At 40.0% G+C, this 27,311-nt stretch overlaps 1 protein-coding gene and 1 non-coding gene across 3 annotated transcripts in view; both read left to right on the forward strand.

The window, feature by feature from the left end:
- NKAIN3 (sodium/potassium transporting ATPase interacting 3) overlaps positions 1–27,311 on the forward strand; it is a 547,290-nt gene that overhangs the window by 28,811 nt on the left and 491,168 nt on the right. The window lies entirely within an intron of this gene.
- Positions 10,898–10,969, forward strand: TRNAC-ACA (transfer RNA cysteine (anticodon ACA)). Its single transcript has one exon. It is a non-coding gene; the product is annotated as a tRNA-Cys (tRNA).

A 27,311-nucleotide genomic window follows, 5' to 3' on the forward strand; every position in this document is an offset into this window, starting at 1 on the left:
ATTCCATGGACTGTATAGTCCATGGAGTCGCAAAGAGTTGGACACAACTGAGTGACTTTCACTTTGCACTTTCAGCCTTTAAGTCAGCTTCCCTGGTGGCTCGGATGGTAAAGAATCTGCCTGCAATTTGGGAGACCTGGGTTTGATCCCTGGGTCAGGAAGATCCCCTGGAGAAGGGCATGGCAACCCACTCCAGTATCCCTGCCTGAAGAATCTCCGTGGACAGAGGAACCTGGCAGGCTGCAGTACATGGACTCACAGAGTTGGAAACGACTGAGTGGCTAAGCACACCTTTAAGTCAGCTCTGCATTTTGTCCTTTCAGTAGAAAGCATGTTAGTGCAGAGACCATTTCTTCCGTCTTGTTAACTATAATGTCCATTCTCTGTAATGACCAATTGATTGCTAATAAATTTCTCATGGACTCCTGAAAAACAGGTAATTAGATGATTTTCCTTTCAAGGTCTGGCTTTGCTTTTCATTTGTTCTGAGGATTTCAGGCTATAGGGAATACACCCACGTAATCCCCCTTAGAGTTTCAAATGCTTTGTTTATTAGGCAAATGGTTTGACAGAATATATATATACATGGACACAGACCTGTTTAAGGAAGATGCGTGTGGTGCCTTAATGGCTCTGCAGATCAAAAGAGAAGAGAAGAGAACTATGATAGCACTCAAACCAGAGCTGCTGAAACCACACCAAATATAATGGAAGCCGTGCTCATTACATACCTCCCTGAAACCAATATTCTGGAATGTTTTTGTTTCCTGAATTTTCAAATAAAGTGATGCTATTTATGCTTACACTTGCCAAAACTTAAAGATTGAAAAGTGCTTAATTTCAAGCCATGACTTAAAATAGTCTACATTTTTGGTGATATGTAGGCAAACATTTTGCTTTTTAAAATTTTGTGTTTTATGTACTCTGGGAATAAGTATAACAAGCCCATGAAATTCTTTGATGTCTTTGGAGATATATTTGTCTATTTTTAATAATGCGTTGATTTAAAGAGAAGTCATACAGCAAGCAGCACAAAAGTAGCAAGAATTATTAAGATTGATATACGAAAATTAGAGTAGTGAGATATTCTTCTTATACTTGGGAAAGCTACAGCACCTCCCTAACTGTTCACTATGGATTCCTTATTCTACTTTTCCTTTCTTAGATCTTGAGACCTCAGTCCAGAATGCTACCTGTTTCCTCTACTTCCGGATGACTTTCAAACCGGAAAGGGTGGTCCCTGAAAGAGTATGGAAAGGAGGTCTCTTCTTAACATAGCATTGGTGCTGACTGGCTCAGAAAATTGTGTTTGTGGGACTCTGGGAATTTGTCTAGTTTTTGGTCATTATAATCCCTGTGAAGAGGATTTAGGGGAAGAAGGTGGTGTCCCTGAAGGACATTCAGTTCAGTTCAGTCGCTCAGTGACATCCAACTCTTTGTGACCCCATGGACTGCAGCACCCCAGGCTTCACTGTCCATCACCAGCTCCTGGAGCTTGCTCAGACTCATATCCATCAAGCTGGTGATGCCATCCAACCATCTCATCCTCTGTCGTCCCCTTCTCCTCCCGCCTTCAATCTTTCCCAGCTTCAGGGTCTTTTCCAATGAGTCATTTCTTCGCATCAGGTGGCCAAAGTATTGGTGCTTCAGCTTCAGCATCAGTCCTTCCAATGAATATTTAGGACTGATTTCCTTTAAGATTGACTGGTTGGATCTCCTTGCAGTCCAAGGGACTCTCAAGAGTCTTCTCCAATATCACAGTTCAAAAGCATCAATTCTTTGGTGCTCAGCTTTCTTTATGCTCCAACTCTCACATGTTTATATGACTACTGGAAAAACCAGGGCTTTGACTAGATGACTTTGCCAGTAAAGTAATGTCTCTGCTTTTTAATATGCTGTCTAGGTTGGTCATAGCTTTTCTTCCAAGGAGCAAGTGTCTTTTAATTTCATGGCTTCAGTCACCATCTACAGTGATTTGGGAGCCCAAGAAAACAAAGTCTGTCACTGTTTCCATTGTTTCCCCATCTATTTGCCATTAAGTGATGGGACCAAATGCCATTATCTTTGTTTTTTGAATGATAAGTTTTAAGCCAGCTTTTCACTCTCCTTTTTCACTTTAATCAATAGGCTCTTTGATTCCTCTTCACTTTCTGCCATAAGGGTGGTGTCATCTGCATGTCTGAGGGTATTGATATTTCTCCCTGCAAACTTGATTCCAGCTTGTGTTTCATCCAGCCTGGCACTTCACATAAGCAGGGTGACAATATGCAGCCTTGACATATTCCTTTCCAAATTTAGAACCAGTCCATTGTTCCCTGTGCAGTTCTAACTGTTGCTTCTTGGCCTACATACAGATTTCTCAGGAAGCAAATAAGGGGGTCTGATGATTCCCATCTCTAAGAATTTTCCACAGTTTCTTGTGATCCATACAGTCAAGGCTTTAGCGTAGTCAATGAAGCAGAAGTAGATGTTTTTCTGGAATTCTCTTGCTTTTTCTACGATGCAACGGATGTTGGCAATATGATCTCTTGTTCCTCTGCCTTTTCTAAATCCAGCTTAGACATCCAGAAGTTCTTTGTTCATGTACTGTTGAAGCCTAGCTGGAGAATTTTGAGCATTACTTTGCTAGTGTGTGAGATGAGTGCAATTATGCACTCATAATTTGAGTATTCTTTGGTAGTTTGAGCATTCTTTGGCATTGCCTTTCTTTGGGATTGGAATGAAAACTGACGTTTTCCAGTCCTGTGGCTACTGTTGAGCTTTCCAAATTTGCTGGCATGTTGAGGGCAGCACTTAACAGCATCATCTTTTAGGATTTGAAATTGCTCAACTGGAATTCTGTCACCTCCACTAGCTTTGTTCGTAGTGATGTTTCCTAAGGCCCGCTTGACTTCACACTCCAGGATGTCTGGCTATAGGTGAGTGGTCTCACCATCATGGTTATCTGGGTCAGAAGATCTCTTTCTATAGTTCTGTGATTTCTTACCACCCTTTCTTAATATCTTCTGCTTCTGTTAGGTCCATACCATTTCTGTCCTTTATTGTGTCCATCTTTGCATGAAATGTTCTCTTGGTATCTCTGATTTTCTTGAAGAGATCTCTAGTCTTTCCCATTCTGTTGTTTTCCTCTATTTCTTTGCATTGCTCACTTAGAAAGGCTTTCGTATCTCTCCTTGCTATTCTTTGAACTCTGCATTCAGATGGGTGTATATTTATTTCCTTTTCTTCTTTGCCTTTAGCTTCTCTTCTTTTCTCAGCGATTTGTAAGGCCTCCTCAGACAACCTTTTTGCCTTTTTGCATTTTTTTTTCATGGGAATGGTTTTGATCACTGCCTTCTATACAGTGTTACGAATCTCCATCCATAGTTTTTCCAGCACTCTATCAGATCTAATCCCTTGAATCTATTTGTCACTTCCATTGTATAATAGTAAGGGATTTGATTTAGGTCATACCTGAATGGTCTAGTGGTTTTCCACTAGAAGATGTACAGTCTTTTTGTATTTTCTTTAGTGTTGTCTTTGCTGTTCTGGTTAAGATGGTGGATGTATGGTGCTTAGTTTCAGAGAGTAGGGCTCATTCAAGACCCAGCAACAATGATACACAGTCGGTAGGATTTTACCAAGAGGAAAAGGGTAAAATATGAATGAGATGCAAAAATACACTCCCCAAATGGGAAAATCCCATATACGTAATTATTTAAATAGAAGTCAGTCAAAATTCCTAGATAAGTTTGGTACAAATGGCTTCAGTGACATCTGAGTTCAGTGGTTTAGACATGCATCTGTGAATAAGCTGGCGGAGAAACTGACCTTTTAGTTTTCAGATTTCTTAGTGAAAAGTAGCAACACAGTGATTTAAAGCATTGGTCCAGGACTGCACTAGAATGACTCCATAATTTCAAGTACACTACTGTTGATGGAAAATAAAGAGACACTGTCCTAGCACTCTTCAATATGCACCATAAAACTTCTCCTTTAATCTTTCCCCTGATATAGCCCAGGCTTCACAAATGCTAAAGCCACCAAAATACAGATATTCACAGGAGAAGACAAGATCACTGTAAAATCGAGAATGGATGTCTTCTAAGCCATTGATCTGAAATTGCTGGCTGTGAAATCTTGGCAAAATAATGCTTCTACTGAGTTGTGTATTTTATGATATGAAGGAAAGTTTATAGAAAACACAAATGTATGTTGTGCTCAGTTACAAACATAGCCATCTGCTTTCTCTTGGAAATACTAGCTTTGGGATATCCCATTATTAGTAACTATTATTAATAGATTCTCTTAAGGTGTCCCTGGAATGAGAATTAGAGTTTAAGAGTCTGAGCCTAAACCAGCAGAGGCTGGAGTAGATTTTGGGGAGCAGTTCATCAGAGGTTCCCTGACTTCCATCCTGGTCTCTCTTTTGTGTCCCCAGTTGGGCTCTGCAGTAGGATTTAGAGTTCCCCTTCTAGTGGCTTTTACAGCTCTCTGTGGCACCACTGCCTCTTTTTCATGCCACCTCCTGAATTGTGAATGAAACTTGACACCTGAGGGCCTTCAGAATCCATCCCCATTCAGTCCCTTTTCCTCTGGAGTTGATGTGTTGTTCAGTTGCTCAGTCGTGTCTGACTCTTTACAACCCCTAGCCCAGAACAGGGCTCCTCTGTCCATGGGATTCTCCAGGCAAGAATACTGGAGTGGGTTGCCATTCCCTTCTCCAGGGAATTTTCTGGACCCAGGGATAGAATCTGGGTCTCTTGCATTGCAGGAAGATTCTTTACCATCTGAGCTATCAGGGAAGCCCCTATCTGGACTTGATAGACGAGGTTAACACACACCCCATGGAAATATCTGTACTAGGAAGCTTGAAAGCAATTGCAGTTTTCTTCACTTAGGATTTTACATGATTTATCAACTCAATTTTCTATACTTGCATATTGGAAAGAAAGACTAAATTAGACATAACTTTTCTCCTAGAAAATTGAATCTGTGTATTCTGCATGTGGGCGTATTTATTTATGGTGTACACCCTTCCATTCCAAGACTTGTGGTAGCTCACACACTTTTTAAATGCAAGATAAGGTACTTATTTATATATGCATCCCAAATGTCTAGCCAAGTTCTTGGTATCCTGCTGATAATTAATGTTTATGGAATCAAATTGAGCCTAAAGTAGAGCAAAGATTTTTAAAAATACCTTTTAAATTTTTTCAAATTTTATACTGGAGTATAGTTGATTTACAGTATTGTGTTAGTTTCAGGTGTGCAGCAACATGGTTCAGTTATACATACACATATATTATTGTTTTTCAGGTTCTTTCCCATGTAGGTTATTACAGAATATTTAGTAGAGTTCTCTGGGCTAGACAGTAAGTTCTTGTTGATTATTTTTTATGTAGTAATTTGTATAAGTTAATCCCCAACTCTTATTCTCCTGCCTCCACTGAACAAAGATGGTTTAAAGAAAGAAAATGATCATACCAGATGTCTGCAACAGAGTGTTGTCATTGGATCATTATTTGCCTCTGAGCTTCCTAAATTGTGCAGACTATTCCCTTTGTGATAAATTGTTCATGATTTAGTTTCTGACAAAGCAGCATATAACCCTTACCTTGAAAAGATATAAGAAGAATATAAAATTTATCTGAGCATGTTTCATGTAAAGAAGTATAGAAATGTAATGGTCAGTATCCTTGACTGTATTTTCTTCCTATTTGTATGAAAGAAGATGCAGAAATATTTTTAAATGAACAATTCTCATGTACCCACGCTCAAATGCAGAAGGCACAATACGACACCATCCCATTTCAGTGAAGGAACTCTCTGTGGACCAGAGATAATACTGTTCAGGAATCCTCTATTTATATTACAATTTACTATGACAGAACTTGTATAATTTAAATGAATGAATCTCTATTAAACTATCATTTTCAAATATTACTGTTCTTGGCAAATTCCCAGCACGGATCAGTTCATGAATCTCTAACAAGTACATGTAGCCCAGCTAGTCAGTGATTTTGACTAAAGAAACAATCCTGACATGAAGAGGCAAGGTTGACCTTCAGTGGTGGGTGGGTTAGGAGCCTGATCTGTGTTCTTAACTGGATAGAAACCAGTTCATTTCAGTGCACAATTGAGGCACTTAGGTGCTTTCATGTAAGCAACTCACGGAAACAAGTCAATGACGTTTATCTGCACTTGGGCTGTGTGTGTGTGTGTGTGTGTGTGTGTGTGTGTATGAGTGTGTGTGTGTGTGCCCACGCACATGTGCGTGCATGTACTCAGTCATGTCTGACTCTTTGAAACCCTATGGACTGTGTAGCCCGCCAGGCTCCTCTGTCCATGGGATTCTCCAGGCAAGAATACTAGAGTGGGTAGCCATTCCTTTCTCCAAGGTATCTGTCCAACCCAAGGATTGAAACCAGGTCTCCTGCATTGCAGGCAGATTCTTTGCCATCTGAGCCACTGGGGAAGCTCTGGGTTTATTGGTGCTGCTATAAATTATCACTGATTTCGAGAGGGTCTTCAACTTTCTCTGACTTTCCAAACTGCAGTGATTTCCATACATTTCTCCACCTCCTTCAGACCTTCCAGGCTGTTATACCTTGTTCTCTGTCCCATTTCTTACTCTCACCCATCCCAAAATATGACCAGCAACTAGGCCTTCCATCATCTCTGGGCCATCCGTCACTCACTGGTCTCTCTTTTCCACCCACTAGTCCACCTTTCTATGACTGCTTCATCTACTATTTTAAAAAACATTTTATTGGTGTACAGTTGATTTACAGTGTTATGTTTTGGGTGTACAGCAAAGTGAATCAGTATATATATATCAGATCAGTCGCTCAGTCGTGTCCGACTCTTTGCGACCCCATGAATCGCAGCATGCCAGGCCTCCCTATCCATCACCAACTCCCGGAGTTCACTCAGACTCATGTCCATCGAGTCAGTGATGCCATCCAGCCATCTCATCCTCTGTCGTCCCCTTCTTCTCTTGCCCCCAATCCTTCCCAGAATCAGAGTCTTTTCCAGTGAGTCAACTCTTCGCATGAGGTGCCCAAAGTACCGGAGTTTCAGCTTTAGCATCATTCCTTCCAAAGAAATCCCAGGGCTGATCTCCTTTAGAATGGACTGGTTGGATCTCCTTGCAGTCCAAGGGACTCTCAAGAGTCTTCTCCAACACCACAGTTCAAAAGCATCAATTCTTCGGCACTCAGCCTTCTTCACAGTCCAACTCTCACATCCATACATGACCACAGGAAAAACCATAGCCTTGACTAGACGGACCTTTGTTGGCAAAGTAATGTCTCTGCTTTTCAATATGCTATCTAGGTTGGTCATAACTTTCCTTCCAAGGAGTAAGCATCTTTTAATTTCATGGCTGCAGTAACCATCTGTAGTGATTTTGGAGCCCAGAAAAATAAAGTCTGACACTGTTTCTACTGTTTCCCCATCTACTTCCCATGAAGTGATGGGACCGGATGCCATAATCTTCGTTTTCTGAATGTTGAGTTTTAAGCCAACTTTTTCAGTCTCCACTTTCACTTTCATCAAGAGGTTTTTTAGTTCCTCTTCACTTTCTGCCATAAGGGTGGTGTCATCTGCATATCTGAGGTTATTGATATTTCTCCCGGCAATCTTGATTCCAGCTTGTGTTTCTTCCAGTCCAGCGTTTCTCATGATGTACTCTGCATATAAGTTAAATAAACAGGGTGACAATATACAGCCTTGACATACTCGTTTTCCTATTTGGAACCAGTCTGTTGTTCCATGTCCAGTTCTAACTGTTGCTTCCTGACCTGCATACAGGTTTCTCAAGAGGCAGGTTAGGTGGTCTGGTATTCCCATTTCTTGATCCACACAGTCAAAGGCTTTGGCATAGTCAATAAAGCAGAAATAGATGTTTTTCTGGAACTCTCTTGCTTTTCCCATGATCCAGCAGATGTTGGTAATTTGATCTCTGGTTCTTCTGCCTTTTCTAAAACCAGCTTGAACATCAGGAAGTTCACGGTTCACATATTGCTGAAGCCTGGCTTGGAGAATTTTGAGCATTACTTTACTAGCATGTGAGATGAGTGTAATTGTGTGGTAGTTTGAGCATTCTTTGGCATTGCCTTTCTTTGGGATTGGAATGAAAACTGACCTTTTTCAGTCCTGTGGCCACTGCTGAGTTTTCCAAATTTGTTGGCATATTGAGTGCAGCACTTTCACAGCATCATCTTTCAGGATTTGAAATAGCTCAACTGGAATTCCATCACCTCCACTAGCTTTGTTCACAGTGCTGCTTTCTAAGGCCCACTTGACTTCACATTCCAGGATGTCTGACTCTAGGTCAGTGATCACACCATCATGATTATCTGGGTCGTGAAGATCTTTTTTGTACAGTTCTTCTGTGTATTCTTGCCTGTGTATATATTCTGTGTGTGTGTGTGTGTGTGTGTGTGTGTGTATATATATATATATATATATATATATCTCCACTCTTTTTTAGATTCTTTTCCCATATAGCCATTACAGAGTATTGAGTAGAGTTCCCTGTGCTATAATAGGTCCTTGTTAGTTATCTATTAATATTTTATGTTTGAAGTGCAGTTCCTTTGAACATTTCCCCCTTCACAGAAGAGTTTAACGTAAATGAATTTTATCATTACACTTTTTCATGTACGGATAGGATCTGTAGTCATAATTTGAGAAAAACAAAAGCTATGTGAATTTAGAAGTTAATAGTCATTCAGAAAGGAAAGTCTCCCTGTATATTACCCCATGTATTCTTTGTTCCTTTATTTAATAGACTTTACAGTAATTTCCACATTTAATATATCAAAAGTTTTTTAAGTTACTCTTGGACACATGATAGGTTTCTCAGGTGGCTTAGCAGTAAAGAATCTGTTTGCTAATGCAGGAGACATGGATTCCATCCCTGTGTGGGGAAGATCCCCTGGAGGAAGGCATGGCAAGCCACTCCAGTATTCTTGCCTGGAGAATTCCATGGACAGAGGAGCCTGGTGGGCTATGGTCCATGGGGTCGCAAAGAGTCAGGCACAACTGAGTAACTGCGCATGCACGCACGGGCATGTGACACCAATTGTCCAATATGTAGATGTAGAAAGGCATGATTTTATTGCCTTTGCAGCATTTCTCCACTGTATTTCATTATCAATTTGTCATATATTTTTAGCTAAAAAAAGTGTGACTTTGAACTTGAATGTTGATCAGGTAATTCTAAATTAGAAATTTGAGGAATGAAGGTGCTATCTGTCAAAAATTATAATCAGAAGAAGAATTATTTCCCTGTCATTAATGCAATCTGAGTGGCAAAATGATTTTTACATCTTGTATCAGTTGTGACATGTTGTTGCTTGACCAGAGGCTTCATTTGTATCATCCAGTTGAACCTGAATTTACATGTGTGATGGAAGGGTGGTGTTTGTATGTCAGTTGGCAGGGGTGGGGGGAATCCCTCCGGAGAGGTAACCTGCAATAAACATGAAAAAGATGTTTATTATAACATCAAACATAATTCTATTATTTTAATTCAAAGTAGATAAGAAGAGCCCTTTTTGGAACAGATGTATTATCAAAATTAAATTAAAGGAGAAGCAACAAATGAAATTATAATCTTACTGATATGTCACTTACCTCTGTCTGGGGAATGTAATTTGATAAAGGTAGGTATGGATGGTAATGAGATTATCCTCTCAAATGGAAAAGCAGGGACAGACTTCAGTCAAAAGTTTAATTTCTAATTAGAAAAAAATAAAAATCATGTTCAATTTTAATTTCATTGCTACTGTTAAAATGTATAGTTCTAGTAATTAAAACCAAATCAATCATGAAACAAAAATAGTACAGGTGGAATAAATAAAAGGAGCTTAAAAAGTGTCCTATTCAGCCAAAATCAGCAGCCAGGAGTCATGTATGGATGTGAGAGTTGGAATATAAAGAAAACTGAGCACCAAAGATTTGATGCTTTTGAACTGTGGTGTTGGAGAAGACTCTTGAGAGTCCCTCCGATAGCAAGGAGATCAAACCAGTCAGTCCTAAAGGAAATCAGTCCTGAATATTCATTGGAAAGACTGATGCTGAAGCTGAAGCACCAATACTTTGGCCACCTCATGTGAAGAGTTGACTCACTGGAAAAGACTCTGATGCTGGGAGGGATTGGGGGCAGGAAGAGAAGGGGACGACAGAGGATGAGATGGTTGGATGGCACCACTGACTTGATGGACATGAATTTGAGCAAGCTCTGGGAGTTGGTGATGGAAAGCCTGGGGTGCTGCAGTCCATGGGGTCACAAAGAGTCAGACACGACTGAGTCACTGACCTGAACTGATTCAGCCAGAGTAAGTTTTTTATTGAGATTTTTACAGTTTATCATAAATTTTAATTTTTAACATCAAATGGGAAAATGACAAGGCATATTTTTCACATAAATAATTTGAAAGGTTTAGAGAATTTATAGTCAACCACCAAAGAATATTTTTGGTGAAGCAGAGAAGTTGCATTGGGGTCAGAAAGCAGACATTTGGTTCATTGAATCATTATTATTCCTTAAATGTGTACTTTTGCTTCTTCTCACTTAGATTTTGAATTTCCCCTAATATACTAACCATTATAAAGTGCCAATTATAGTGAGAAAGAGTATATTATAAGCAAATAAAATGTTCATTCTGATAGTAGACTTAGTAGCTGTTGTTCAGGCCTATGAACATAAGACCACCAAGCCTCATAAAGAATAAAGATTTCAGCATGCAAACAGAATGGTCATTGCTTTATTTTAAAAATATTCAATATATGGAAGTATGAATTCTCTGAAATCTAATTCATATGTTTAATGATATTAAGTCAAAATCTAACAAGGAAATTCTGTAAATTCAAAGAAATTATTCTAAAGTTCACTTGAATAAAGACTTCCCTGGTGGCTCAGATGGTAAAGCATCTGCCTACAATGCAGGAGACCCGGGTTCAATCCCTGGGTTGGGAAGATCTCCTGGAGAAGGAAATGACACCCCACTCCAGTATTCTTGCCTGGAAAATCCCATGGACGGAGGATCCTCATAGGCTACAGTCCATAGGGTCACAAAGAGTTGGACATGACAGAGAGACTTTACTTTCACTTCACTTGAAGAAAACATTAGTAAATTTTTTTTAATTTAAATATTATTTAAGAGAAACATCTCCATAGCAAGCATAGATGTAGTAAAAGGCAAATTAATCTATAGAGTTTTCTGGTTTAGGCACAGAAATAGACCTATGAAACAGAAGAGTGTTCCCAGAAATTTTCTTCATAGTTTAGAAGTTAGTGATTATTGAAGAAGGCGTTACAAAACAAAGAAGGTAAAGTGGATTACTTAGTGAGTGGTACTGCAAAGACTGATAAGAAATGTAGGGAAGGATGAAAATGAAACCTGGTAGACTAGATGGTTGCTTTACATTGCTGCGTCAGTTTCTGCTGTAGAGCAAAGTGTATCAGCCTTACGTATACATATATCTCCCCTTTATTGGATTTCCTTCTCATTTAGATCACCACAGAGCTTTGGGTAGAGTTTCCCGTGCTGTGCAGTGGGTTCCCATTCGTTATCTATTTTATACATAATACTGATAGTGTGTGTATGTCAACCCCAATCTCCCAATTCATCCCACCCCAACCCCTTCCCCCTTTGTTGTCCATACGTTTGTTCTTTATGTCTTTGTCTGTTTCTGGTTTGCAAATAAGATCATTTTTAACATTTTTCTAGATTTAACATGTGTTTATTATTTATTTTTTTCTCTTTCTGACTTTTTGCACTTTGTATGACAGTCTATAGCAATGACAATTGACAACATCTCTGTAAATGACACACTTTCATTCCTTTATATGGCTGAGGAATATTCCATTGTACCCATGTCCCGCATCTTCTTTATCCATTTATCTGTTGATGGACATTTAGCTTGCTTCCCTGTCCTTGGTATTATAAGTAGTACTGCGATGATATGTGCACGTGGTCAATGGCTTTCCCTTTCTAGAAAACTTAAGGCAGCCCTGAAAATATATATTATGACTTCGTGAATGGGAAAAAGACATGAATAATCATCTGGATCTTACAATGCTTTGGGAACTGATACATGTTGGGAACCTATTTTCTGGTAATGTTGAAAATATGAGAATGTACACATTTATATATATATTATTGTGAAAAGACCTTTTTGGTTGCTGACTTTCAAGAAATTGCTTTTGCATCTCTTTTGATAGGCATTTCCTGAAAAGAAGTGGTGTGTGTCAAAAGAACAGCATATTTTGCAATGAGAGATGCCAATCAAATAGGGAGGTGCATGGTGGTTCTTGATTCTTGGCTCTAATTACATCAATGACCAGTGACATTACCCAAAAATAGAGGTTGAAGGGGAAAATTTGAAATCTCAATCTCACCCTGAAATGCTAGTTTAAAGAGGTGAACTGGATATTGAAATGGATAAAAAAATTGATGTTCCATATTAGTTAGAACTTTGAGTCCCGAGGAATTAGAAACCAGGACCATTTCTACATTGCCTCTTCTTTATTTTTGGTGACTCAGCCATTGGAAATACTCCCAGGAGCACTTGGAGGATCCTATAATTAAGAATTATGGCTTCTAAAAGTGCTGTCCACTTTGATAGGGTTCTCCTTGTCCCACTGCAAGTTGCTGTGAGTTAGTCTGAGCTCTCTCTCTCTCTAGTAAAGATTTATGATTTTTCTTTGAAACGCAATAGGCTCTAAGCACTAACAATGATGACCCTGATGATGCTGACAATGATAACTTCAACCAGATTTCTGGACAACTTAATTTTTCCAGTAGAGGGAGGGAGGAGGTCAGATGGTCAGAGGCTTGCACTTTGGGAAAGGGTGTAAACTGCAGAAGAAATGAGCTTGTATTGCTCTATACAGTTACAAAATTAGAGTTTATCTGCCATGTCTTCCAGGAAGTAAAAGTCACGATTATAGTTTAATTGTAAAGATTATACTTTATGAAATTTTTTTTACATTATCAAAATATTTTAATGGGAGATAATATAAATTAGTGATAACCTAGTGCATCTTATAACAATAAAAGTTTCTAATGTGCTTTAGGATTCATCTTATTGAGTTGATTCTCACAAGTTGTGTGGCATAGATCTGAAAGGCTTAACCATTTTATTATGTGAGGGAACCAAGGTGTAGGGAGTCTTAATGACTTCCTTGGAACAGGGAATGAGACAGGAAGATCTCCATGTAGGGGGAACAAAGCTGGCACACTGGAATTGCAGTAAAAATAAAACAAAGTGAAAAGCCAAGCAAAAAGAAAAGAAGAGTATCTGGTTTTGATGGTCCTCTACCAATTTCCCTTTTGTCTCACTAAATCTTTAATAGTCTTACTATTTCAGAAGTGCTCTCAACAGAGTCAGACATAATTGAGTCTTTACTTGGTGCAGCGATGTGAGGGGAGAAGAGATCAGAGGCATGTGGCAGCGAAAGTCACAGGCGAACAGATGTCAATGCATCAGGGCTGGCTCCCCTGGTCCTCACAGTTCTCCTCACTAGAAACCCTGGGAGGTTTGAGTTCTTACTTCATGAAGGATGGCAAAGATATCCTTCTCCAGGGACCTACTCCCTTCCTGCTAGTCATCCTGTGTCTTAATCACATCCGGGTGTCACTGGGAACTGTCCAGGCTCTAACGTCTTGTATTCTGTTCCATTCCTTCAACGTCAACTCCCACCACCCCCGCTTCTCAGCCTCATCAAAATTCCACATCAAATCCCTTGTCACCTTCCTTTTCTCCTAATTTATTTTCTCATTTTGGAACAATTTCCATTTCTACATTGCCTGTGTATACAGAGTTCAGCTCTTCTTTCATCCATCCTTTCACTGCCCTTTATCAGTCTGCTACAGCTACCCTGCAAGTCACCATCCCTGAGTCAGTCCAGCCTTCCTTCCACTTGTACTCTGGTTTGGAATGTTATGAAGAAAATAACACTGTTGTGTAGATACTTGGAGTCTACCATCTAGCTAGACCCATACAACTCTGCAAAGAGCTGATTCATTGGAAAAGACCCTGATGCTGGGAAAGACTGAAGGCAAAAGCAGAAGCAGGTGGCAGAGGATGAGGTGGTTAGATAGCATCACTGACTCAATGGACATAAATCTGAGCAAACCCTAGGAGATAGTGAAGGACAGGAGAGTCTGCTGTCCTAGTGTTCCTGGGGTCATAAAGAGTCGGACATGACTTAGTGACTGAACAACAACAACATACAGCTTTCAGGGGAATTATTTTTTTGTTCTGAAGAGTGTGCATTGCCATTCCTCACAGTAGTTATTCTGATTCCTATGAGTCACTTGAAGTCCTTATGTCACTAATGGCTTCTCATACACTGAATGAAAGTCAGGCCTGAGCTACCCTAACCACTCACTCTCAAACCTCCAGGTGCGTCCCCATCCATGCTCCTCCTCACCAGTAGGGTTATGTTTCTGCCTTATTGTGGTTTTCAACAGCTGCTACCACAGGCTATCTACAAACAGTCTGAATACCACTCCTTACTCAGTCTGAGTGTTCTCTCTTGCCTAATTACCCTACAAGGCTTCCAAGATGAATAAAAACATGTTCAAGAACTGCCCCCTTGCCATGCTCAGAATTCTCTAACGAAGCTATTCATGGTGGCATGGCTTGGCGGTGTTTCTCCGTCAGGTTTGCCAAGTGGGTAGACCAGGGGCATTCATGTGGGTCATCTATTCATTAGGAAGAAAGCACTTTCTATGCTTTGATTAGTCTCTTCTAGTCCCCTAAACCACGTGGATAAAAGGCACCTTTCTTCTTTCCTCAGCTGGGTTCCCAACTTCTTCTGCCGTCCTTTTTATCAAAGGAAAATCTACAGGTTGTATTTCAAAGACTAGGCATTATTTTTCGGTGCTAAGCAGAAAAGTAATTAAAATCCATTACACAAAAGCTCGGTTTCTCTTTCGCTTCTCTTTAGAAGCTGTATCAGTAACAAGGAAAATATAATCATGAATTTTAAACTATCATTTTAACCAACTATATCCTCTGTTAGAGTTGCGGAGTGGCCCATGTTTGAGCCCCGCAGGGATGTCAATATTGTCCACTGGAAATTTGATAGCGGTTTCTGGCTTTTGCCCTAGTGCCAGGCGCACAGAAAGCACTTAATGAATATTCGTCACCTAAAGATGTGAATCCTGTCCCCTGCATTGTTTCAGAGGTGAGAAAAGCTAACAGTACATCTCCAGAGAACATGTCACAGAGTTTATTTTCTTCTTAGTAAACAAATGCAGTAGAGGAAAATAATGATGGTTGGGTTTAGTCTGATCACAAGAAAACAGTATCTAGTACATCTTTGTCAGAAGATTGATGTTTTGTTTTGCTCATCATCCCTGGGGTTTCTTTTTTACAGTGGGGATGGTACACAGAGGTTTGGACTCTTCACCCCTCCCGCTTGTGCCTCTGAAGAAGCCTGGGGTTTCTTTTTTACAGAAGGGATGGTACACAGAGGTTTGGACTCTTCACCCCTCCCGCTTGTGCCTCTGAAGAAGCCTGGGGTTTCTTTTTTACAGTAGGGATGGGACACAGAGGTCTGGACTCTTCACTCCTCCCGCTTGTGCCTCTGAAGAAGCCATGGCATGGTAACACGTTCATGTCGCACATCACTTGAGCTGCTGCCGGGGCTGGAGTGGCTGAGGGAGCTTGCAGTGAAGAAGTTTTGTGCCTTGGTCCTGATTTTGAACTATTAAAAATAAGGTGTAGATTTCAAGGACAACTGGGGAAATGTGTTCTCCGATGGCTGATTTACTGTTTCTTTTGAAAACAGTTGTGTTCTTTGGTCATGGATTCTGTGACAATTAAAATGAAATGTGTGAAACTGTTGAATGATCCCTGGATGAGACTAATGACCTTGGAAGAATTCCACCGTAAGTTTGGCTTCCTATTCCAATTTCTGAAGTGGTCACAGGACTCTTGAAAAACAGCCAATGACTGATGATGCAATTTTTGTCCACTCATTTTTTTTTTTATAAGATTCTCCCCCTAAAACAGGTGTTTACTAACACCTAACTATGCTTCAAGGTACCCAGGTGAGCATTATCTGGGACCAGATCATGTTAATTGCAGAAAAAATTGCCTTGAAATAAGGACCCTTTGGAAATTGTAGCTTAATGTGGTGAATGAACTTAAATGCATGATGTAGAAGCTATGAGAAAATAGTTGACTTCCTCACTCATAGCACTGACAGGCACTCTCCTTGAGTGCTTTCTCTCAAATTGAATATAAAGCATCTTAGGTTGGAATCAACTTATTTTTCAAAAGTTTAAACTTGAAAAATAACTTCAAATTCTAAGATATTAGGATTGCAGAATCTTGTAAAATACATATTGGAAATATTGATCGATTAATAAAAATAATACAACATCTAAAACACAAAATCTAATGCTTTAATTGAGTATTACAGGATTATAAATGCATGGAATAAAAATAATCAACATAGAATCACAAAAGTTGTTACAATTTTATAGGTTTAATTTTCAAGGGAGTATCTAATAATCTTCTCTTTCTGATTTCATATTTTAAAATTAAGTGTGATTAGAGCTGCCTTTTTCAGAATTTGTAGGAAAGAATAAAAAGGAACAGACTTCATTTGTCCCCAGCCAGTTACGGGAACTTGGGCAAATCACTGATTTTATATTTAAAGTAGAATAGGGCAAACATGGGCTTCCCTGGTGGCTCAGATGGTAAAGAATCCACCTGCAAGGCAGGAGACCCATGTTCAATTCCTGGGTCAACAAAATCCCCTGGAGAAGGGAATGGCTCCAGTATTCTTGCCTGGAGAATTCCATGGACAGAGGAGCCTGGCAGGCTACAGTCCGTGTAGTCACAAAGAGTTGGACACGACTGAACGACCAAGACACCAAAACATACGCACACACCCACAGGGCAAGCATAGTCAGCTACAGAAATATATCCCAGGGGATGGCATGAAAATGCATTGCTGAGGAGTTGTCTACGTGTCCAAATCCATCTGCGTAAGCATGTAATCAGCAGAAAGGAAAACAATGCCAGAAGTTATGAGCGCTCTGCCATCCCCATCAGGGGACAGAGGAGGTCCAGTTCACTTTGTCCTAAAACAGTGCCAGAGAAGCTATTTTCAAATGCATAGTGGAATCATCAAAGCTGATTTACCTCGCACAGGCAGACAGACACTTAACACGTATTTGCGGAAATGTAACTATGCAATTAGAATGAGGAAAGCACAAGGCATTGAGAGCCAGCAGGTGTAAAAGGCTAGTCTTACTATTGCTAATTGACCTGGCCCTGGGCTGATGACATAACCACTCTGGGACTAATAGTCTGGATTTAATTGTTTCACTTATAAAGTGTTTAAGCACCACTGGATGCCGTAGGAAAATGTCTGCCTCCGTTCTAACTTGCCTAGAGTCACAGCATCCTGCTGTGATTGTGTCCTTGGTGTACGGTTGTCCATGGTGAAGGTCATAGGTCAGCACAAGCTACTTAATGAATCACAAGAACATCCATTCTTAGGTGACCCAGACTTTGCTTTGGGAAGTCTCAGTTATAGTTGCAAGAGTGGGAGGGAATGTGGTTAAATCTCAGGTTCTGAGCTTCATTTGCCATGTGACTTTGGGTCAGTGAAGTGAAATAGCTATGGGATATTTCAATGACCAGAAGGAGCGTCTGGAAAGGAAATAGCACATAGCCTGGCACAGAACAGTTTCTCCATAAACAGTGTATTCTTAGCATCATATTTAACATAGTACGTCCTTCACCCTTGATTATACAAAATTTAAGGCATTTTTAAATCTATCAATCCTCAGAGTTACAAATCCATTTTTATTGCTGGTAACTATTTTGAAAACATATTTCTATTAAATATGACTTTAAAGGTTTAATGGTTAGAGATCATTCAGCAGAAATTGGGTTTTAGGAGAAAATAGAACTAGAGTTAGGGCATTTCATAATATGTTGTGTGTGTTAGTTGCTCAGTCATGTCTGACTCTTTGTGACCCTATGAAGTGTAGCCCACCAGGCTCCTCTGTCCATGGGGATTCTCCAGACAAGAATACTGGAGTGGGTTGCTATTCCCTTCTCCAGAGCATCTTCCCAACCCAGGGATCAAACTCACATCTCCTGCATCACAGGCAGATTCTTCACCACTGAGTCACCAGGAAGCCCAATTTCATAACATATGTGGATATAATTTTGACAGAAGGATATTGCAAAAACTGCAGCTACCTTAAAAACTCATCTCAGTGTGGAATACAGTTGTTAATTAGAATAAACGTGTACCAGAACAGCTCACAGAGTACTCACTGCCTTTGTTGTTTCTTATTGACAAATGCACCCCTAAATGCCACTATTTTTTAAAATTTATTTTTAGTTGGAGGATAATTGCTTTACAGTGTTGTATTGGTTTCTGCCATACATCAACATGAATCAGTCATAGGTATACACATGTCTCTCCTCCCTCTTGAACCTCCCTCTCACCTGCTCCCCATCCAACCCCACTGTGCCATCACAGAGCCCCCGCTGAGCTTCCTGCACTGTGCAGCAACTCCACTAGCTAGCTATTTACACATGGTAGTGTATATGTTTCAACGCTACTTTTCAATTAGTCCCACCCTCTCCTTCCCTTGCTGTGTTCACAAGTCTGTTCTCTATTTCTGAGTCTCTATTGCTGCCCTGCAAATAGGTTCATCAGCACCATCTTTCTAGATTCCGTGTGTATGCTTTACTATTTGATGTTTGTCTTTTTCTTTCTGACTTAGTTCACTCTGTATTAACAGACTCTAGGTTCATCCACCTCTCTAGAACTAACTCAAATTGGTTCCTTTTTATCAGTTCAGTTCAGTTGTGTCTGGCTCTTTATGACCCCATGGACTGTAGCACGCCAGGCTTCCCTGTCCATCACCAACTCCCAGAGCTTATTCAAACTCATGTCCATCGAGTCAGTGATGCCATCCAACCATCTCATCCTCTGTTGTCCCCTTCTTCTCCCGCCTTCAATCTTTCCTAGCATCAGGCTCTTTTCCTCTTGATGGCTAAGTAATATTCCATTGTGTATGTATGTATGTATGGTATATATATATATATGTATATATATGTACCACAACTTCTTTATCCATTCATCTGTTGAAGGACCTCTAAGTTGCTTTCATGTCCTGTAGATGCCACAGTTTTTTCAAAGGGCAAGTGACAATGGAAGCCTTTCTAGAGACAATGGAAGCCAGTAGTCTCTCTCTGCATGTTCCCTAAAAATGCCTGTTTGAGAGCCTATAAATTACAGGCTGTAAGCGTGATGGCGTTACTAGATATATATTGTGAAAAGATCCCCATGATAAGTCTAATTAACACCCATCATCACACAGCTACCCTTTCGTTTTGTCATGAGCACTTTACAGATCTCCTCTCATGGCAGCTTTCAAATATACAACACAGTATTGTTCACTTCAGTCACCATGCTGTATGTTATATTATCAGGACATTTATTTTGTAAGTGCAAGTTTGTACCTTTTGATGCCCTTCAGACTTCTTGAGTTTTTGAAAGGAGGACTTTTTTTTTACCTTTGGCTGTATGTGGTAGTGGGTAATAATTGGGTATGTCCCAAGAGCTTAGAATTAAGAGCAATCAAACAGCTCCATAAGTTGAACTATTAAGCAAAATGCAATAAGAACGAGCAGAGCTATGAAAGCCTTAATGAGATAGTTTTTCCCAGCCAAAGAAATACCTGACTGAATATTTTCATAAGATGAATACAGGCCTTATCCATGCCAATCATCAGAAGGCAGTGTGTGTGTATGGGGGAATGGGGTGGAGAAAAGTATTGATTGGCCATAGAACATAGAAAAAGAAGCCTCAGAGTGTCAGAATTTTGACACTGATCATTCAATAACTGTTAGTTTTAGTGGAGTGGTATGTTTGGCCAAAGAGCCAGATAATAGAATTCCATGTTCAGGATGAATGACATCTTAAGCAGATAGACACTGCAAATGATCCTAGATTCATGACATTACCTTTTCAGATCCTATGACAAACATGCCTGGCTCTGATCCCAGCGTTCACCAAGAAATATTCACTTTAATGTTGGCCAACCCATGCAGGTGTGTCCACAGAAGAGTGTGTGTGGGTCACGGCCTCATCAGTTATGCCATAGTTTCTTTTTTATTTTCTGAGTGTACATCAGAAGAGTCATGTTGCATCCTAAGTCTACCACTTTGACTTTTGTGAGCTTGGTATTTTGAATACCCTCCTGAGACACTGGAGAAGGAAATGGCAACCCACTCCAGTATTCTTGCCTGGAGAATTCCATTGGCAGAGAACCCTGGTAGCTACAGTCCCTTGGACACAACTGAGCAATTATCAGTTTCACTTTACACTGAGCTAGACTCTAAATTTAGGGGCTTCCCTGGTAGCTCAGGTGGTAAAGAATTTGCCTGCAATGCAGGAGACCTGTGTTCAATCCTTGGGTCAGGAAGAACCCCCGGAGAAGGGAATGGCAACCCACTCCAGTATTCTTGCCTAGAGATTTCCATGGACAGACCATGGAGTCACAAAGAGTCGGACACGACTGAGTGACTAACACACACACACACACACACACACACACATACACACACCATGCCTGAGACACAGTTCACATGGCTGAGCCTCTGGAGCTGAGGGCCCATCCAGGTCAATCTGCTGGTCACCTCTCCTCCCCTCCCCCGAGACCTTGGGTAGCTGAGCAGCTGTGTCTCCTGGTGACATACTGACCACCTGCATGGGATTCCATTTTTTTTTGATGTGGGCCATTCTTAAAGTTTTTATTTAATTTGTTACAATATTGCTTCTACTTTATGTTTTTGTTTGTTTGTTTGTTTTTGCTTGCAAGGCACGTAGAATCTTAGTTCTCTGACCAGGGATTGAATCTACACCCCCTGCATTGGAAGGCAAAATCCAGACCACTGGACTATTAGGGAAGTCCCTGGAATTCCATTTTAAATGCTATCTTACCTAATCACTTTAAAAGAAACAGCTTTTCCCCTTTATGTTTTAATTCCCTCCGTTCCATTAAAAAGATAGCACAAAAAAAAAATAAAAAATAAAAAAAATAAAAAGATAGCACAAATGGCTTCACTGTTCTGAAATTCAGTGAGACCAACAAGCCAAAATTTCGTGTATAAAATGTTCACTTTATTTCCTCTTCACTTTCTTATTTCCACTTCATTTCCTCTTCCTTTTCTCTTTCCTTCTTTCTTTTCTGTCTGTCCCTTTTTGTTCCCTCCCTCCCTCCTGCCTTCCTTTTCTGTCTCTTTATGTGTCTTTGCTTCCTTATTTCTTTCCTCTCCTCCCTTCCGCATGCATTTTTCTCGAGCACTCTCATGTACCTGACACTATAAATACTAGCAGGAAAAAATCCTAATAATCTGGTAGGAAAAAGAGGTACATACTTAAATATGCAGTAAAGGGTGAAATATATTTTTCATTTGTGATTAAATTCTATTTAACTTCACAAGTATGCATTAGGATTCTTTTGTGTGCAAGCACTGTTTTGGGTTTTGTGGAAGATGCCAAAAGCATAAGCTTGGCCTCAAGTTGTCGTGTTATTAAACACGTAGAGAAAAGAAGAAAAAACAACTCTAGGCAGAATGTGGGAAATCTTATGTGAATTGTACAGTGTTCTTAGAGGCAAAGAGAGAGAACACTTCTAGCTAGAATGTTCTGGGTTGGGTTGGGTTGTACAGTAGGACTGTGTTGGCTGAATTTAAATTGGGCGGAGAGGTGCATCAGGGCATTGGGATTAAGGCAGGGTCATGGGGAGATAGAATGAGGCAAATAGAGCTGGTCAGAACTGATGGTGGTGCTCAGGCTTAGAGATAAGTTTAACAGGTCAGGAGAACATAGTATTGAGTTGAAAGCTGTGGTCTTAGATGAGCAGATAGGGCAGATTTGGCTGGATAATTATGTTGACACCAGAGCCAAAGGTTGTACTCTCAGGTAGCTGTGGGAGCAGCTAGTTGCTCTAAAAATTATTTAAAGAAAAATATACTTTTTTGATGGGCTTCCCAGATGGCTTAGTGGTAAAGAATCTGCTTGCCAATTCAGGAGATGCAAGAGATGTAAGATTGATCTCTGGGTTGGGAAGATGCCCAGGAGGAGGAAATGGCCACCCACTCCAGTATTCTTGCTTTGAAAATCCCATGGACAGAGGAGCCTGGCAGGCTTCAGTCCGTAAGGTTGCAAGAGTTGGACATGACTTAGTGACTGAGCATGCATGCACATACCTTTTTGGTTTATTTTTTCCTGGTGATAGCTCCAAGTGGTCTATTCAATTGTACCTCAAAGGCTTGTTCACCTGACAGACCCCTCAGCCACCCAGGTTTCCTCAGTCTTCATGTCTGAGGACAATATGGCAACTTCAAACTTGGTATTTGTAAGGAATAATTTGTATTAATATTTCCTTCCAGCTGGGACACAAGGTAAGCACGGTTGTTAAGACAGCTGAGTCTGGGGCTACGGAAAGCCTTAATTTTGACTTAAGGAATTAAAAGTTAAATTCATGTGGCAACATGAAGAGTTTGATGGTTTGTCAGAAAAGGCCATGATCAAGAAGTGCATTTTAGGAAGATTATTCTGCCAGGTGCACATCTGGATATGGACATTTATGGGTATATGGCAGCATCTTTGGAAGAGATATGAGAATGGTCAACTAGAATAATTGTACTCTACGTGAAAGGTCATCCTCATGGTTCATGGTGGAAATAAAATCAATATGGACTTGGCAATCAGTTGACTATAGGCAACAAATGAGAAGCAGGGATCTTGTAATTCAAAGAGCTTGAGTCTAGGTGGTAAGTCAGCTACTATAAAAAGATAGTATCAGCCAAGATAGGGAAATAAACAAGCACATGAGAAGATTTAGAAACAGAACGTGCAGATCTGCTGAAAAGCCTTGCGTTTCACAGCTGAAGGTCTACCTGTGTATGTGTGTGCCTATTAGTGTCATGTCTGACTCTGTGTGACCATATAGACTGTAGCCCGCCAGGTCCTCTGTTCATGGGATTCTCCAAAAATGAATACTGGAGTGTGTTGCTGGATAGTCCATTAACAAATGGCAGGAGGTATTTGTTTACTTTCATAATAAAATAGACATTATTTTGCATCATTCTTGGGAAAAGTGAATCAATCATATAAACAACTATATATTGAAATTTAAAGGCCTTTATTATTTGCTCCAGGTTATCTCAAAAGTTACTATGACTCAGATGTGTTTGAAAATATTTTGATGTTTTAGCTAAAGAAAAAACTGTATCATTTTAAAAATCAAAGTATCCACCATTATGGAACTGTGCTCAATCCATATACCAAAAGTGGCTTTGTCTTATAAAAATGGTGTCCATTTAAATTTGGAGTTTGAATTTTAAAAATGATAGTATTTGCACATCTGTTATATGTCCAAATTGAAACAAATCTGTTTAATCATGATTCAGAAGGTTATAAGGATGACACTGAAAAAAGACTTGCTGAAAAAATTTTATTTCAGTTTCTATAAAGTATATATGCTTGTAAAAAGCATCTTCTGTTTATTGAGAAGGTAAACTGCTCTCTGTAAATGCTTCCTGTTTTGATAATGTAGATACAAGTCACATTCAGAAGGGTTTGAAAAACCGAGGTGCAAATATATTAAATTCTAATCCATGGCAGAAGATAAAACCATCGCTTACTGGGGTCAGGGCACACTTTATAAAGATGGTAGTTAACAGGGTCTAAGTGATATTTCAAAAGAAAAGTACTAAACTTGTTTGTCATATGAATGCTAATCCTAGACCTATAATCTCCCAAATCCTTGAATCTGTTACCTCCAGAGACTCCAAGCATGGGACTTTATATCCTTCAAGTTGTGTGTTTGTATGACTTCTGGTTAAATGTAGATAAGTATCATTCAGATTCTTTGTATTGTCTGAAATAGAAGTATGTTCTGCCTCATAATTTAGCAGGAAGTTCAAGAGATACTCTTCATTCTTTGATGCAGCTTCAGTTATTCATAATGAACAATATTTACATAGTAGTAGATCTCCAAAAATTCCAAGCAATGCCTAAGCGATGAACTCTGAAAGAGACAGAATGGAATATCCCCGAAACTTGTATAAACCCCACAATTCTGCTTGGAAATATATGTCTTGCATATTACACCTCAGTTATAAGTTATTTCCACAAACATTGCCATAAGAAAAATTCTAAAGCTGATATTTTATAAAATAGAAAGTGATTGTTCATACAGATTCAACCTAGTGTCAACTTGGTGTCAACCTGGTGACCTACAGCATAACTTGTTTGTTGTGTTCTTAAAATAAAACAGGCTACACTTATTTTTTTTTCAGATGACCCTCTTTATACTGTCTTATAAAATGCGTTTGTGTGAGAGACAATTAAATGTTAAGAGGGGTGGAAAACTTTAAGTGAATGTTCAGTTAACAGAAAAATGTACTTAAAGAAGAAAGTAGATGGGGTTGGATTCAATTCCATATGACTAAAAGCAAAATATTGGCCATTTCTGATAAGTATTTAAATTCCATATGACCTTTTCAAAGCCATTTGGTTAGGAAGCCATTTTTGTTAGGCTAAAGGACAGAGAAGACACCTGTACTTAAAACATCACAAAGCAAATTGTAGGTATTAATTCTAAAATTATGGAAAAGAGCAATTTTATATGAGGTTTAGTGTGTTTGGAAAGCGTTTAGAAAGTATTTCCATTCCATAGATATTTCTACTCTACAGTGGGTGCTAGAGTGCTTAGAGCTTGGTTCTTATTTTTATTATTATTATTTTTTATTTTTTTGTTTGTAAGCTGCTTAGTCTAAGATTGTTGTTGTTTTCAGTCACTAAGTCTTGTTCGACTCTGTGTGACTCCCGTGGACTGCAGCATGCCAGCATTCTCTGTCCTTTACTAGCTCCCAGAGTTTGCCCAAGTTCATGTCTAACCATCTCATCCTCTGCAGCCCCCCTTTTGCCTTCAATCTTTTCCAGCATCAGAGTCTAAGATGCTGAGGGTCAAATAAAGTAGACATGGATATTGCCGTTACTTGGAGTATGATCAAACACTGGGTGAGCAGAGAGACTGGTTCTATTTGCCTGTTCTTAGGAGTTGTGTAATCAGACCCACACAGACTTGTATGAGCCCCATCATTAACCAGAAATGTGACCCCTCTGCTCCAGATCCTGTCAAGAAGCTGGGGGTTGGTGTGGGCAATGGTGGTACCCTAGGAACACTGAATATTAGGACTGTCCCTCTCCAGGCCCTGAGGGCTTCAATGATCAATCCAGGTCATAATCAAAGTCTCCCAGCACCCAGACTGAATCAGGAACAACCAATAGAGTACAATTTCTGGGCAACAGAGAGCCTCTTTCTTGCCTTGAATTCATCTCACCACTGGGCTATACCTGTGATCTCAGCCCTTGAAGAATTACTGCTTAGATGTATGTTTTGATGACTGATTTTAAAAGCTTAACCAAATCAAACAAGAACAGAACAGAACATGTAAACAGGTAGAAAATGCAGTGTTTGTTTCCTGCCATTTTATATCCTAACTTTAAGGCAGAACTGACTTAGATATGTATATTTTGGGAAGGAGATGGGAGATGAGCAGAGGGGGTTGCTGGATTACCGATGGGGGAGGGCAGACAGGGCAAAGCAAACAGTTGTATTTTGTGCAGTGTGCTCTGTACTTCAAAAAGATATTGCCTCTAATCCTCACAAAAGTCAGGTATTATTAGCTTCCTCTATAAGTTGAGGAAACTAGGTCCCAGAGGTTTAATCAGTTTGATTTAGTTCATTCTGATAGCCCATGGCAGACCTGTGCTTTCATCTCATGTCTGAGTGTGTGCTCATTTGCTCAGTTATATCTGACTCTTTGCGACCCCATGGACTGTAGCCCGCCAGGCTCCTCTGTCCATGGGATTCTCCAGGCAAAAATACTGGAGTAGATTGCCATTTCCTTCTCTAGGGAATCTTCCCTACCCAGGGATCCAACTCCACCTCTTGCATCTCCTGATTGGCAGCCCAAGTCTTCACTACTGGACCCCCTGGGAAGCCCTCTCATATCAGCAAGCTAAGTTGCTTCAGTCGTGTCTGGACTCATTGCGACCCCATGGACTGTAGCCCACCAGGCTCCTCTGTCCATGGGATTCTCTAGGCAAGAATACTGCAGTGGGTTGCCATTTCCTCCTCCAGGGGTCTTCCTGACCCAGAGATGGAACCTGTGTCTCTTGCGTCTCCTGCATTGGCAGGCGGGTTCTTTACTACTAGCGCCACCTGAGTGTGACTCCCAATTCCTTGATCATTTCAGTCCCTGAGACCACATTTGAGTGGGAGGCCAAGAAGGGAGCCCTGCATGTGAAGCCTTTCAGGAGGATCAGCTTCCAGATCCTCAACTTCCATTCAGTCTTCCATAAAATTGATCTGCCTTAAATACACCTGTGTTTGGAATGGGGTCCTTTCCCCACATCCTTGTTCTCAAATTCCATCCTCCCACTCTGCAAAATACAGACTGACCTTTTACCCATCTCTAAGTTCACCATCATGTGTGGTTCCAAGAAGTAAAAAAAAAGAAAAAATAGTGAAGAGTAAAGTCAAGAGAGAAAAATAAATATATATTAATACATATATGTGAAACCTAGAAAAGTAATACAGATGAACCAATTTGCAAAGCAGATGTAGAGACACAGACAGAGGTAGAGCACAAACATATAAACACCAAGGAGGCAGAAGGGAGGTGGGATGGATTGGAAGTTTGCATTGACATATAGACATTACTGTGTGTAAGATTAGCACAGGGGAAGAAAAAAGACACTGCAATCTGTTTGTAGGACATATATTAAGTTACCCTTAAAAACGCCTTCCAATATACATTAGGTTCAGACAGTTTGATTCCACTTATGCGAGCTATCTAGAATAGTCAAATTCATAGAGTCAGAAAGTACGTTGGTGGATGCCAGGGGCCAGGGGCCAGGGGTTTTAGGAGGGGGATTGGAGAATTAATGTTAAATGGGGACAGAGTTTCAGTTTAGGAAGGTGAAAAATTCGGGAGATGGATGATGGCGAGAGTTACACAGCTGTGTGAATGTCCGTAGTGCCACGGAACTGTACAGCTGAAAATGGTTAAAGTAGCATGTTTTATATTATGTGACGTTTACCACAAAGGACCATTCTTTGGAGGACCAAAGAAAGAGCATTCAAAATACTGATGTGAGTATTGGCAGAAAGAATGACAGATAGTGACAGAAAGTAAAAGTCTAAATTTTAGACAGATTTTTGCAAAGAAGTAAAGTAGTTTGG

Source organism: Bos taurus, chromosome 14, assembly GCF_002263795.3.
Source record: "Bos taurus isolate L1 Dominette 01449 registration number 42190680 breed Hereford chromosome 14, ARS-UCD2.0, whole genome shotgun sequence".
Classification (NCBI taxonomy): Eukaryota; Metazoa; Chordata; class Mammalia; order Artiodactyla; family Bovidae; genus Bos; species Bos taurus.